Below are 13,729 nucleotides of genomic sequence, written 5' to 3'. Positions count from 1 at the left end.
CTGAGGCCTCTGTACTGGTACTTAACCAGTTACATGAGCTGAGGCCCTGGGAAAATGTGATAAGGACAATCTGGGTCCTTCTTTAACTTGAACAAAAAAGTAACTCATTTAGTTGTTTATTTAAAGGAATTTTATTCTTGGTAAAATATAAAAATACTGACACAGCAATTAAAAAAAAGACATTTGGATTAATTATTTATCTTTTAACATGATAATTTCATATATGAAAGTACTCTTACGGTTACATGCATGACAGGATACATGACAAACTGAAAATATCTTTTTTGTTTTGTGTGTTTGTTTGAGACAGGGTCTCTCTATACAGTCCTGGCTATCTTGGAACTCACTGTGTAGGTTAGGCTGGTCTGGAACTCAGAGATCTGGTTGCCTCTGCCTCCGAAGCTCTGGGATCAAAGGCGTGTGCCAGCACATCCAGATAAAATACTATTATTTTCAATGGAAAACATGAACTAAGTAATGAAAAAAATAAAAACAAAACACTATTTATCCCATTTAGAGGTGACTGCTGTTATCTACACACAGTTTCTTTTAACTTATATTGACAAAGGAAGCTGGTCAAAAAATGCTGACCATCTTAATGTAACAACTAAGGGTCCTCCCCCTCTCTTGGCAGCAGCTTGAGACAAAGTCTCACTGTGCAACCCAAGTGACTCTCAAATTTAGAACCCTCCAGTCTCAGCCTCCAAAATGTTGCCTGGGATTACAAGTATGAACCACCATATCCAGCCCAGGACAACATTTGTTAGTTTAAATAATGTATTTAATTTTATGTGCATTAGTGTGAACGAGTCAGATCCCCTGCAACTGAGGTCACAGACACAGACAGCTGTGAGCTGCCATGTGGATGCTGGGAACCAAACCCGGGTCCCTTGGAGGAGCGAGACAGTGCTCTTAACCACTGAGCCATCTCTCCAGCCTTCATTTGTTAGTTTACCTGTGTGGGTGCTTGTCTGCACCATGTGTGTACAGCACCTACAGTGGGCAGGAGAGGGCTTCAGACTCAACTTACAGAAAGGTGTGAGCTTCCACGTGGGTGCTAGGCACTCAACTTGAGTCCTCTAGAAAAGCCACCAGTACTCTTAGTTACCTAGCCAACTCTGCAGCCTAGGACTACTTTAAAAGCAAAAGAAACAAAACAAAAAGAAAATAGTTTACTTCTTTCGTGTATGTACATGCAGAAGTCAGAGGAAAACTTCCAATGTCAGTTCTCTCTTGATACCACGTGGGGCTTGCGGACTGACACAGGCTAGGCTTGGTGGTGGGTGGCCTTTACTGGCTAAGCCCTATCACCAGCCCGCCCAGCAGATTACTTTTGAAGTGGATAAGAATCTTGGTCTATCAAATCACTCTTGGGTACAAAATCAACTTTTCTGAACATGCACGAAGAACACATATAGACATGCAGTCAACAAGCGACGCGCAACCAGTTCTTCATTAAGGCATAGCCAGGCGTGCAGGTCTGAATGTCCTAGTGTTCCGTTTGTCTAGCTTTATGGCTTTCAGTGTAATCAGTTCATTTTGTAGAATACATGAAAGACGGTCATGGGTATTTAAGAGGGCTAGCCTAGTCACTATGTCACTGTGTCAGACTCCGACTGCAACTCTGGAAGGAAACAGACCTTCAGACTTCTTAGATGCACTTCTCTGAGCGAGCTGCTCATTCTCTCTGAGCCTTGGTTTCCTCATGGAGACTGGAGGCAGCCTTTGTATGGATTAGGGCTTTCACTGGCTGCTGGCCTTTGCCAACATTCTCCCTTACTCCTAGTTGAGTCTCTCACTTCCGAAGAGTACTAGTAACTGAAAAGCTTTCCTACAGCTTTCACCTTTAGTACAACCCATGCACAGGATTACATCAGAATGGGGTCTTACGTATCCCCACAGCCAATCCAATGTAAGCAACCCACAAACTAACAGTTCTGTAAGTACAGCAGCAGCAGCTCAGAGAACAATGGTCCCAGCAGCAGGTTGCTGTGACCTAAAGGAAGAGCTGGAGAACACGCGCACCACAGCCTGCTAGCTGTACTCCCAAGGGGCAAGGGACTTTACCACTGTCGGACATGTGACAGCCAGATACTAGACTATATCAAATTGGCAATATATGTCGTGAGCACCATTGTGTTTGTTCTGTGCAGCGTATTAAGCGCCGAAGTTTCAAAAGACAGAAAACAAAAGAAAAGCTCTTGGGACAGAGATGAAAATGGCACCCAACGGTCTCTGTCCATGGATGTTCTGTTTGGACTTGTACAGCGCTTTAAAAATATCTAAACTAGCTTTTTGTTTGTTTTGTTTTAATTGGGAGATTTCATAGTTAAAAAAAAAATCTGGATTTTTGCCTTTTATAAGAAACTCTGACTGGATCTGGCCGGCAGTGACTGGCTGCTTTTATGAGGTGGCCTGCACTCACCTGTCCATCCCTGTGTCGCCAGCTGAGAGCCTCGATTCCAGATGGTGAGATAACGTGATGGAGCATATTAAAAAGGTCTGAGCTCTCCAGCACTGTGACCTGCACTGAAGCCTCATCAGTTTCTACATGAGAGGCTGCTGGGATACCTTCCTTTGAAGTCATGGGCTCAAGAGAACACCCATTACAGCTTTCCCAGCGAGACAACTCCGAGCGCAGAAGGAGGGCAGAGACATAACTTTCAAAGTCAGGCTATTTTGGCAGAGAGAGAGAGAGAAAGAGCGAAGGGCATACAAGGGAGAAGCAGACACAACCTGTCCCATTTAAAACAAACATGTATGGCAGCAACTTGAAGAGAGCAGACATTAAAGCTTGCCCAGGCAGCAAGCCTACATACGAGTGATTAGTTTCCCCCGGTTAGGCAAGGCCGGCCCTGCACATGCGCACACACACACGTCCACACAGCATCAGGTCTTACAAAAGTCCAGAAGGTGCACCAGGGTTTTACGCCAGACTTGAGAGGGTCCTCTCTGGAAAATGCAGACAACTTAGTACATGCCTTACTTCTTTTAGGACACATTGCCGCTTATAAAGACAGTTTGAACATGAGTGTTCTTATTAGTTCAAGTAAAAAATGGTGACTAAGCTCTCTTTCCCAAATACATAGGGGTATACACCATATATCTTTTCCATTTTTTTTTCTGTCTTAATACATATATTGTGTGCTTCAATTCTATTACTGTTTAAACAGCATAAAACTATTATTTTAGAACTAAAAAGCATATTATTTTGTTTAACCCAAGGGCCAGCGCAGGTGAAACCATTATTTTTTTCTACTGTATTTTTTATTTTTTTATATTAATTACAGTTTATTTACTTTATATCCCAGATGTAGCCCCCTCCCTTACCCCCTCCCAATCTCACCCTCCCTCCCTCATCTCCCCCCATGCCCCTCTCTAAGTCCACTTATAGGGGAGGTCCTCCTCCCCTTCCATCTGACCCTAGCTTATCAGGTCTCACTATCTTTTCTGGAAGCATAAAAACAGGAGCAACTTCTCCTAGTTCTCCTGTGGGCCGTGGGACTGCCGACCAGCAGTCACCTGATGGTGCTCGCTGTGCTGGACAGCTCTCAGGAGGTAGAAAGCACCAGGGTTCTCACCATTTTCCCTCCATGCTTCAAAATAAACGTGTTTTGATGAAAGCTACAGTGTATAAGGGACTGTTCTGCCAAAGAAGCAGGTAATACGAAAGAGTTCTTCCCACATATTAAGAAGTTTCCAAAAGAACAGTAGTCAATGCTTTAACAATGCTATTCAGTGTACTGCACAGAACTCTGCTGTTTAAAAGCACTTTATAGGTGAAACCTTTTAACTTCTCTGGGCTCCGCTGACACATTTTAGCAATGCTCACGATGCGTGCCAATCACCTAACTTTTACAGTGGGAAACAAAGCTCTCTAAATTCATGCAGATGATCACGCTGCCTGCCCTCCACTGGCATCATCTAACTTAAATCAGAGAGAAAAGGCATGTACCATGTTTCTCAGCAAGGGTGGATCTGGGACCCGGTGTCACAAGGAACAACCTCTCGGGCAGGGCAGGTGAGGCCTTTGCGGCCTCGTGACTGGCCAGCAGATCCACCAACTGCTACCTCTGCGCCAGATGGGGAGAGGACCGTGAATGCCACCCCCAGTATCAGGGTCTGTCTACAGTCCTTTATTTGGAGAACAACAGACCATCTACAACATACAGCAAGCACTCCTGTGTTTTCTGTTTTGTTTTTTTTTTAAGTATCGTAGTCATTTACAAAGCAAGAGAAGAACCATATATAGTTAGCTGAAACAAAGGGAATGGAGCCTAATGCCGCCTGTGCAGTGTGTCTAAACCAGCATCTTAAGCCACCTCACATGGAAACATGAGTGCTGGAGCTTACTTGCTAACAGTCTCCACTGACGTCACAACCGTGCACACAGTTCCGTGACACGAGCCTTGTCCCTCATGTCATTGCTCAGGTCATTTGTTTACTTGGGAGACTATTGCTTTAAGTTCAAGTAACTCTTCTCTTTTTTCACTCTTGATGTCTTTTCCTTGATGTCAAAAGCCAAAGAACTTTGCTAGTCTAAGGACTTCAAGGGACCAGATTTTTCCCTGAATGCTGCCGCCCACTACTGACAGAGAGCTACAAATCGTACCCTGGCACTACCCAATTGCGTATATGCTTGAGGAGAACGCGTTCCAACAATAAGCTACTTTGTCATAACTATCAAAAATAGGAAAAACGCAGGACATTCCACTGAGGCATCCATAACATGTATTCTATATGGGAAAGCCATTAGTATTTTAAGAGACTAAAATGCAGACCACACAAAACCCCATAGAATCTGGGACCTGAAGCAAGGAGAAAGAAGCAGGCCGCTCTCCAGCCTGGAGGGACTGTGCTGCCAGGGCGGGCCAAGGCAGGTCTTGCTTCTCAGAGACCTCAGCAGAGTGGGCAGGACGCTCCCTGGCAGCCCCAGCCCTTCCTCAGAATGAAGACAGCTGGGTAGGCCTCCAGAGAAATGATGCACGTAGTTGTCTCTCCTCATGCTGCACCTGATACCCAGGGATGCTGTGTGTCAGATTTTAGTCCAGGGATGAGAAAGCAAAAGACGAGAAGCTTCGTGAGCCAGGTGTTTGTAGGAGAAGTCACCAGACAGAGGGCAGAGTCAAAAACGACTAAGGTTAAAAAAAGCTTCATCATTTTCCTGCACCTGCTGACCTTGACCTTACCCAACTATAAACCGACGGAGGAGGGCCACCTTCTGTATGAGTGATGGTAACAGTTTACAAAAACAGCTGTAGGTTTTAAACAAACAGCTGACTGAAATATCATCAGAAGACATCCTATTTTAAGTGACATACATGCTCCTGACAAGAGTTGAGAGGGATTAAGACCACAGGAGAAAGGCAGCACGAAATGGTAGAAGTGAACCTAGGCTAAGCCTAATGGATCTGAATATTTTCAATATTTTGAAGAATACTAGGAATTGGCAAGCAGAAAACTGAGAGAAAAAAAGACATTCTGATTTTGCCACCCAAAAGATGCAACAGCAAAAGGACAAGTTAGCAACCAGATGAGAAGTACAAGCTCCAAGTGCCCACAATTATCAGATGTGGAAAATGATGTTTGGGCGTGCTACCTTTACCCAAGAGCTGTCTAAAGTTTGACAGCGCCTGATTAACAATCAAATAATGAAGTTTTTCTGCCTTTAGGAGTGGGCTAATTTTAAAAGCGAAGGTGATGTGCATCCTCCTACAGGAGTAGTTAAAATAGAACGTGAGGAAATAGAGGGAAGGAGAGAATGTCAGATGCCTAGCTCTCAAGGGGACTAGGGGATACAGTAGAATGAGATGGATGGAGTACCACTGTGGGAAGGGCACAAGAGACTGGCACAGGCCAGACACAGCATTCAGGAGGACAGTACACAGTCTAGTCACAACATCTTATCTCCTCCTTGAAAGATAAGGATACAGAGCTGCCTTCTCTGCCTCACCTCACTCTGCTTGTAGGTAAGGCCACAACATGGCCAAGGCACGTGTGTAGCACAGGAGAGAAGCTACGAGGACAGGAAGGGCAGCAAGTGAACCTGGCTGGAGGACTAGCAAAGGAGAACAAAAGGAGGAGGGGCTAAGAGGGAGAGTTACCTACAGGATGAGCCCTTTTACCCACACCCAATCTCTGGCTACTTCTGCCTTGTTTCACACACTCTGACTTCACAGCTGTGCAAAGCCTCACAAAGTTGAAGTTCTTTGTCCTAAACTGCAAGCGTTGAGACAAACCCTCTCCTCTTCATGTACATTCCACATGCGGAGCTTCCATCTTCTAGAACACAGTGTGAAGCAGCTGTATTTCCCACACCTCTCCAACCAAACAAATGTGAGGATGTTTTGTTTTCTCTGCATGCCCTGAGCCCTGATTTCAAATCCTCTGCCTTCAGTGGACTACTTCTCTGGCTTCCTTTAAACTGCTCATCAGCAAAGAACACTGGACGGAGAAGATGCCAGAACCTAGACAGGAATTATACTTAGTGCTTTAAAGGAATTCTAAGGATTCCCATAATTCTTTAAGAATGAAATAGGAATCCCTAGAGCCCACCATTTTAGGCCTGTCTCTACATGAGGTCCCCCAGATGGCTCTGTTGTAGCCTCTGCCATCCTGTAACCTGCTGGTACTGGGACTGGAAGGAAATTCCTAGGGAGGGCCCCAGAACACGCTGGAAGCTAGGGGACAACATTGCTGTCACCCAGAGATGTGCCACTGGCTTTTTGTGAAAAGGTTTATGTTCATTTTGTGGCTTGGCTCGTCTGGATGTACATGAACCATGTGCATGCACCGCCTGTGGAGGCCAGAATGTCACATGTATGTTTGCATGAGGGTGTTGGATCCCCTGGAACAGGAGTTAAGAGACAGTTGTGGGCTGCCATGTAGGTGCTGGGAACTGAACCCAGGACCTCTGGAAGAGCAGCCAGTGTGCTTAACTGCTATCTCTTGAGCACAGTAGCCTGGACTCTTAACTGCTGAGCCATCTCTCCAGCCCACCAGTGCTGGTATAGCGTTCTTGTGGAATGTACACAATTTACCCTTGTTCATTCAAATGCTGATGTCTCTATCCCACTCTCTGGTTTCAATCAGACACTGCATTGTGATGTTTATTCTAAGCATCACCTGTCTCAAGTTTGTGTAAACATGCCACCATTTGTTCTCTGCATTGTCAATAAAACAATCAGCCATTGCTGAGCAATGGAGATTGGGTGGGACATCCTGGTCTGGAGGGGAGGAGACAGAAGCAAGTGGGAGGAATCGGAGAGGTCAACAGGACAGGACTTGGAACCACCAGGAGAGATGAACCAGACCTAAGATAATGACTAAAAGCAAGTAAAATGTGTGAAATCTGAATGGGAGGAAACTATGAGGGCTTGGTGGTTTAGGATGGAGTAACTATCGCCCAGCATTGTACTCTAGGTTAATTAAATAAATCTTAGTCTCTGTGTGGTGATTTGGGTATATAGCTGGTTTAGGAATGACCACTGTTTAACTAAAAGATAAATCAATATATAAATATTAATAATCAACAACACACCAGTAACCTTTTATTGTTGTTGAGACAGGGTCTTAAGTATCCCAGGCTAGCTTCTAAATCCCTATATAACTGATGACCATTTTGAACTTCCGATCCTTCTGCATGCATATGCTGCTATACCCAGTTCAGGAACTGGGCTTATTACATGCTGCATAAGCTACATCCCCAGCCCCTGACTTCTATCCTAAGGAGTCGAATGCTTGGAATTTGTAGAGGGATGCGAAACTACAGAACCCTGACTTCCTAGGTATTTCTGTCAGTGGTACACAAGTTAACTGACATACCAGGAATGTAGGATGTCTGCTGAGAAAAGGTGCAGGAACCCAGGGGAGCCAGCCCAAGAGATAAAACACACGAGCTACAAATGGGAAGACCCTCCCAAAACAGGCCACTCAAGGGTGTCGGAGCTCCCACACACCCCAGATGTTCGCCCTGCCAACTTTCAGTATTCTCTGATCCCAAGCCTCCTCTGGATGCCCCAATTCCTCCTTTGATCTGCCACCATGTATCCAAAGTTTGTAGCTTTCTCTTAGAAGTTCATGTTTTAAAAAAAGGATGTATGTGGGGCAAGAGAGATGGCTCAGTGATTAAGACTGCTTGCTGCTGTGGCAGAGGACACAGGTTCAGTAACCAGCACCACATGGTGGCTCCCAAACACCCACAACTATGGTTCCAAGGGATCCAACCCCCTTTTCTGACCTCCATGTGGCATTAGGTATATATGCAGTGTATACACATACACACATGCAGACAAAACACTCCATACAGGTAAAACAGTGAAATGAATCTTTTTAAAAAATTAAAAAAAACAAACAAACATGTATGTGTGTCTGTGTATTGGCGTGTGCAGATGAGAGCAGGTCAGGAACACACCCAGAAAAGACCCGATTCTGTGTCTCTACAAATCAAATTATATATTCTAACGAAACATCTACTCTATTTTTGTATACACTCATATTTGAGAAATACTCTTAAAACTCACTAGGAATGTTGTGATCTAAAAAATAGTTTGTCTGGTATGTTTCAAACACAGCATTTAAAAATATCTGTCTTTATATTTAAAGTGTGTACCCAAGCTTTAAAAAGAAGAGACAGGGCATGCCTGTAATCCCAGCACTCAGGGAGGCAGAGGCAGAGGCAGGCAGAGGCCAGTCTGGTCTACAAAGCCAAGTCCAGGACAGCGAAGGTTACATAGGAAAACCCCGTCTCAACAAACAAAAAACACATAGAGAGAGAGACTGCCGGTGGTACTCCAGCCACTGCCCAGCCTGCTGACCCCTTACAGTGTATTTGATCAATTTCTCTTTTAAAAAAATAAATAAATATGTGAAAAAATAAACTAAGAATGTATTAGGGCTCTTGGATTTGGGAATGAGAACTGAGATGAAAGGTGAGACCACAGAACACAGGTATCTTAAAGGCATTTCTCAAAGCTCAGAATTCATAAGATTATCTGAGAACTGTTCATTCCGTGGCCTTGCTCCCAGATACCCTTTATCAAGTATGGAGTGGGACCTGAAATTTGCATTTTATAATAAACAGTCTTGGTAATTACGGTCCAAGTGGTACATGAATCCTCACTGTAAAAAGTCTTTGTACTTTAAAGCAGAAAAGCCAATGAATTGGAGAAGGTTCATCCATGAGCTCTGAGGGCAGTAACAGAACTTGAGAGGCTGGACTGGGGATTTAGCTCAGTGAGAAGAGTATTTGCCCACTATGCTTGAAGGCTTGGGCTTACTCCCCAGCACTGTATAAACGCAGGCACGGTGGCATACACCTGGGATCATAGTTCACAAGGTAGATGGAAGGATAAGAGTTTAAGGGCATCCTCAGCTACGTGAGAATTCAAGGCCAGCTCGGGAGACAGGAGACCTCGTTTACTAGTTAACTTCACTTGCTGACTTGATACAACCTAGAATCTCCCAAGGAGAGTCTTAGTGAGGAATTGTCTAGATCAGTGGTTCTCAACCTTTGGGTCGTGGCCCCATTAGCAAACCTCTGACTCCAAAAATATTTACATTATGATTCATAACAGTAGCAAAATTAGTTATGAAGCAGCAATGAAAATAATTTTATAGTTGGAGGTCACCACAATATGAGAAACTGTATTAAAGGGTCACAGCATTAATAAGGTGAGACCATTGGTCTAGATGAAGCTGGACTGTGGGAATGCCTAAGGGGAACTGTCTTGATTGTTACTGGTGTGAGAAGATGAAGCCCATGTTGGGGGGGCACCATTCCCTTTGTCTGGGTCCTGAATTGTATCAGTATAAAGAGTTGGCTGAGTACAAGGAAGAATATATTCATTTATTCTCTTTCTGCTACTGACTTTCTCCACATTCCTGTTTAACTTACCCACAATGACAGACAGTTATCTGGAACTGTAAGTAGAAAAACCCTTTCTCCCTCAAAGCTGCTTTTGTCACAGCCACAGAAAGGAAACTAGAACACCCTGTAACAAAAAGGGAAACAAAATATACAACAAAATAAAAAGCCAAAAGCAAAGTGCTGCAGATAAGCCCTGAGAGGCGGCTCACTGCTGAACTGCATGAGGTATACAAATGATTTCATAGCAGAATCATACTTCAATGTGCATACAGCAAAATGAGGAAGAACAGCCCTGGATCTTAGGCAGGGAGGGGCTCTCTGTTCCACAGGCAATGAGACATCAGCATAAGGACAATGAAGACAACACATACAGTGTTTTCAAAGGGCGATCAGAGGGCAACTGTGATATGGTGTGAAGACCCTCCAAATCTGCCCTTTGCTAGTGTGATAGTCACTTTACCTCTCTAGCTTCCAAACGCTAATGGAAAGCCCATTCTATACCTCTAGAGACAGTGGCCAAGACCAAATAATAAAGCTTCTGTAAATTATAGTGTATCAAACAATAATTAGTACAATAATAGGGTACAGACAACGAGTTTCTTAAAACTGATTTCAGTGTATTTGTAAGCCTCCTGATGAATGGCAAGGGCGGTAGAGTAAATGTCAGGAAAGCCAGCAGTGTGCCAAGAAGTGGTTCCAAAGAATGTGAGGTCACATCCCTTACTCCAGAGTTTGGCAAATGGCATGGAAAGGAGTCAAGGTTCTATCTCTGGGGTTTTATTTTATGCAGATCACCCCCAGGAAAGTACCCTTGGCTGAAGCCAAAATAACAGCCTTGAATTTCCACAGAAGACCTGGGGTTTCTGCTCCAAAAACATCCCAGTGCTCTTACTCTAAAGGTTCAAAAGGATCTGAGGCTGCTTTTGCAGAAGGCTGAGCCAAGGACAGAACACAACAGTGTGGTCTAGCTGTGTGTCTAGGAGTCTGAGGCCAAGCTTAGTTGTTTCAGAACAAGCAAGGATATGCAGGGTTTTGTTTCTGAGGAGGAGTCATGATGAGAAGCAGAAAGTAAACTTTTGCCCATTGCACTTTATCTTAAAGATGCTGGTCCTGACTCAGTTCAATGAGAAGACGCACACTCACACCCAGAGTCGGGCATCAAGTCCCGGCAGAGGCCAGATATGGAAGCAGTCATATCAGTTCAGACCTGAGACAGGAGGAAACTTTGGAAAGGAAGTACGTCAGCCAGAGTTGTGGATTGCCTCCTGTAACTCCCAACCTCAAGCTGGTTGTTGTGCCCAATTTTCTTTGTTCACAGGTACAATCTCTTTAAAAGGAAACTCAGGAAGAATATTTGCTACACTAGGTGAAGGAAAAACTTTAGTATGAGACACTTCTTTTTGAGACAGGGTCTCTCTGGTTTTAAACTCACAGACATCAGCCTGCCTCTGCCTCCCAAGTGCTGGGGTTTAAAGTCAGCACCACTAGGCCCAACATCCCTGTTACTGTGGTGTCACAAATGGAAGAGTGGGTCCTTATGTTGAGAGAGAAAACTCTCTGATCACCTTTAGTTCCACAATGTACATTACAGCACTGACGTGGCTGGTGTCCCACGGGTGGAAGGTGCATGTCTTATAAAGTCTCCTAAAGGAAAACACCTCAGGCTGGATGCTGGCACACTCGGGAGTTGGACGCAGGAGGATCAGAGATTCTAGGCCAACCCCTGCACAGAGTTAAGCTTGAGGTCAGCCTGGGCTGCTTAAGAGCCTGTGTTTATTGTTGCTTTTTGTTTTGTTTTGTCTTTAAAGAAGGGAAGCATAGGGAGGAAGGGAGGGAGGACACACACTTCAGTATAGAAGTTAGATCTTGAAAGGTTTGAGCTCTACCTTAGCATATCACATAAAATTATAGGAAACAAACAAAATAAAACAATAAACCAAACCGAGCTGGGCGGTGATGGCACACACCTTTGACCTCAGCACTCGGGAGGCAGAGGGAGGCAGATGTCTAAATATGAGGCCAAGCCTGGTCCAGGATAGTCAGGGCTACACAGAGAAACCCTGTCTTAAAAAAACAAAAACAAACAACTACAAACAAAATAACAACAACAACAAAAACCCAACTGGAGTGAATGAACACACAAGGCAGAGAAAGCTTAAACCCACAGAGAATGTTATTTTGAAACAAGTAGATTACTTGCTGTCCCCTTTAGGAAAGAAGGTGACAAAGAAACTGAGAAGTATAAAAACTGATACATTAGTTACAATTCCCACAGGTCCAGCCCAGAGAGCAGGGTAGGACAAACACAGCTATTTTTCAGAAGCTTCAGGAAATGGAAGGAAAGTCATATGCAATGTTGAACACAACAAACAGAATTGCAGTTTCTAAGAAACGTTAAGACAGGAAAATAGCATTTGGCTAAGACATGGGGCTTAAAGAACAGGTGACAGACAGCAAGCAGCCTGGCTCCTGAAAATGCAGAAGCGGGCTTTTCAACTTAGCTGTCAGGCATCCTGGGGTCGGGGAGGGGCGGAGAAGGAAATGTACTGGAGTCAACAAAATGATGAATGAGTAGTTCTGTCCAGAAAAAAGAAATGAGATCCCGGGTCAGCAAAAATACTGAACTCTATTTATTCAAGAAAAGAGTAAGTCAACTAATCAATCAGGTGCACCAAACAAAAGGACACGGAAACACGAGGACCCAAGAGGTGACAGTGAGGTGGTGAAATTTACTACACTAGGTTCTTCTGAAAATGGCATGTTAATATTAGCAGAGACCCGATCACTTTGGCTGCAGAGAAACAATTGTGAGTGTGCATATGTAATGAGTGTGTGCAATAACACTCAAATGTGACGCCATCTGCTAAATGTCAGGTCTACACATCTGGCAGGCAGTGTGGTAACTGGAGCCGATGGCCAAGTCTAGCACCTGTAATCCACAGAGACATTTAATAGCTTTTTAGGCAATCTGTTTTAATGGTCTGTCCAGGAAATCTGGGAATCTAACAGAAGTGTTTCCTTTGAACTGCAAGTGTTTTCGGGTGCTTGCCCACCTGCCTTGGCAGCCATGTTACTAAGCAGAAGAGTGGCCATTGCAGCAGTGAGACGCCAGCACTTGAAAGAATCAGTATCTGACTATATTGGAGAAGTGACGGAACAGCCCCTACTGGACAATGCTCTGGCTCCACACACTTTCAGGCACCTCATCACTGAATCCAAATAATTACCCATTTAGGATGCAAGTAAGAAGCTGGGCCTGGGGTGCAGGCTGGTAATTCTAACTGCTCAGGCCTTAGGCCCAGGATCTTAGTTAAGTTCATGGCCTATGTGGGATGAGTGAATTCAAGGGTGGCATGAGTAACTTAGCCTCTACCCCAAACTAAAAATGTGAAAAATAGGGCTGGGGATGTGGCTGAGTGGTAGAATGTTTGTTTATCATGCACAAGGTTCTGTGTTCAATTCCTAGCACTGGTGGGAAAAAAAGAATAATAATAAAAAAATAATATAACTGAGTTACAACTAGGAAACATTTTAGGTTACTTGTAAATATTGGCAAATAAAATTAGGAGTTATTGGTAACAATGAAAAAACTAAAAAAATATATACATTAAAAATATGTGTAAAAAGGACTCTTTGTGAACCAATACTCTGGGAGGCAGAGGCAGGCAGATCTCTGTGAGTTCAAGGTTAACCTGGTCTACAAGTCCAAGACAGCCAAGGCGACACAGAGATACCCTGTCTTGAAAAGCCAAAATAAAAACTAATTTTAAAAAAGGACTCCATGTGGTATTATAAGCAACCCAACTTTTCCAACTCTGTTCAGAACTAAGAATGAGAACAAAGGTTTCTTTTCCTGTTCCA

General features: G+C 44.0%; 1 protein-coding gene across 2 annotated transcripts in view; it reads right to left on the bottom strand.

Moving 5' to 3' along the window:
• Hacd2 (3-hydroxyacyl-CoA dehydratase 2) overlaps window positions 1–13,729 on the bottom strand; it is an 87,668-nt gene that overhangs the window by 20,214 nt on the left and 53,725 nt on the right. The gene's annotated exons all lie outside the window — the stretch shown is intronic.

The sequence above is a fragment of the Meriones unguiculatus genome, chromosome 17 (assembly GCF_030254825.1).
Source record: "Meriones unguiculatus strain TT.TT164.6M chromosome 17, Bangor_MerUng_6.1, whole genome shotgun sequence".
NCBI classification, from domain to species: domain Eukaryota; kingdom Metazoa; phylum Chordata; class Mammalia; order Rodentia; family Muridae; genus Meriones; species Meriones unguiculatus.
This window is presented reverse-complemented; position numbering and strand designations above follow the sequence as displayed.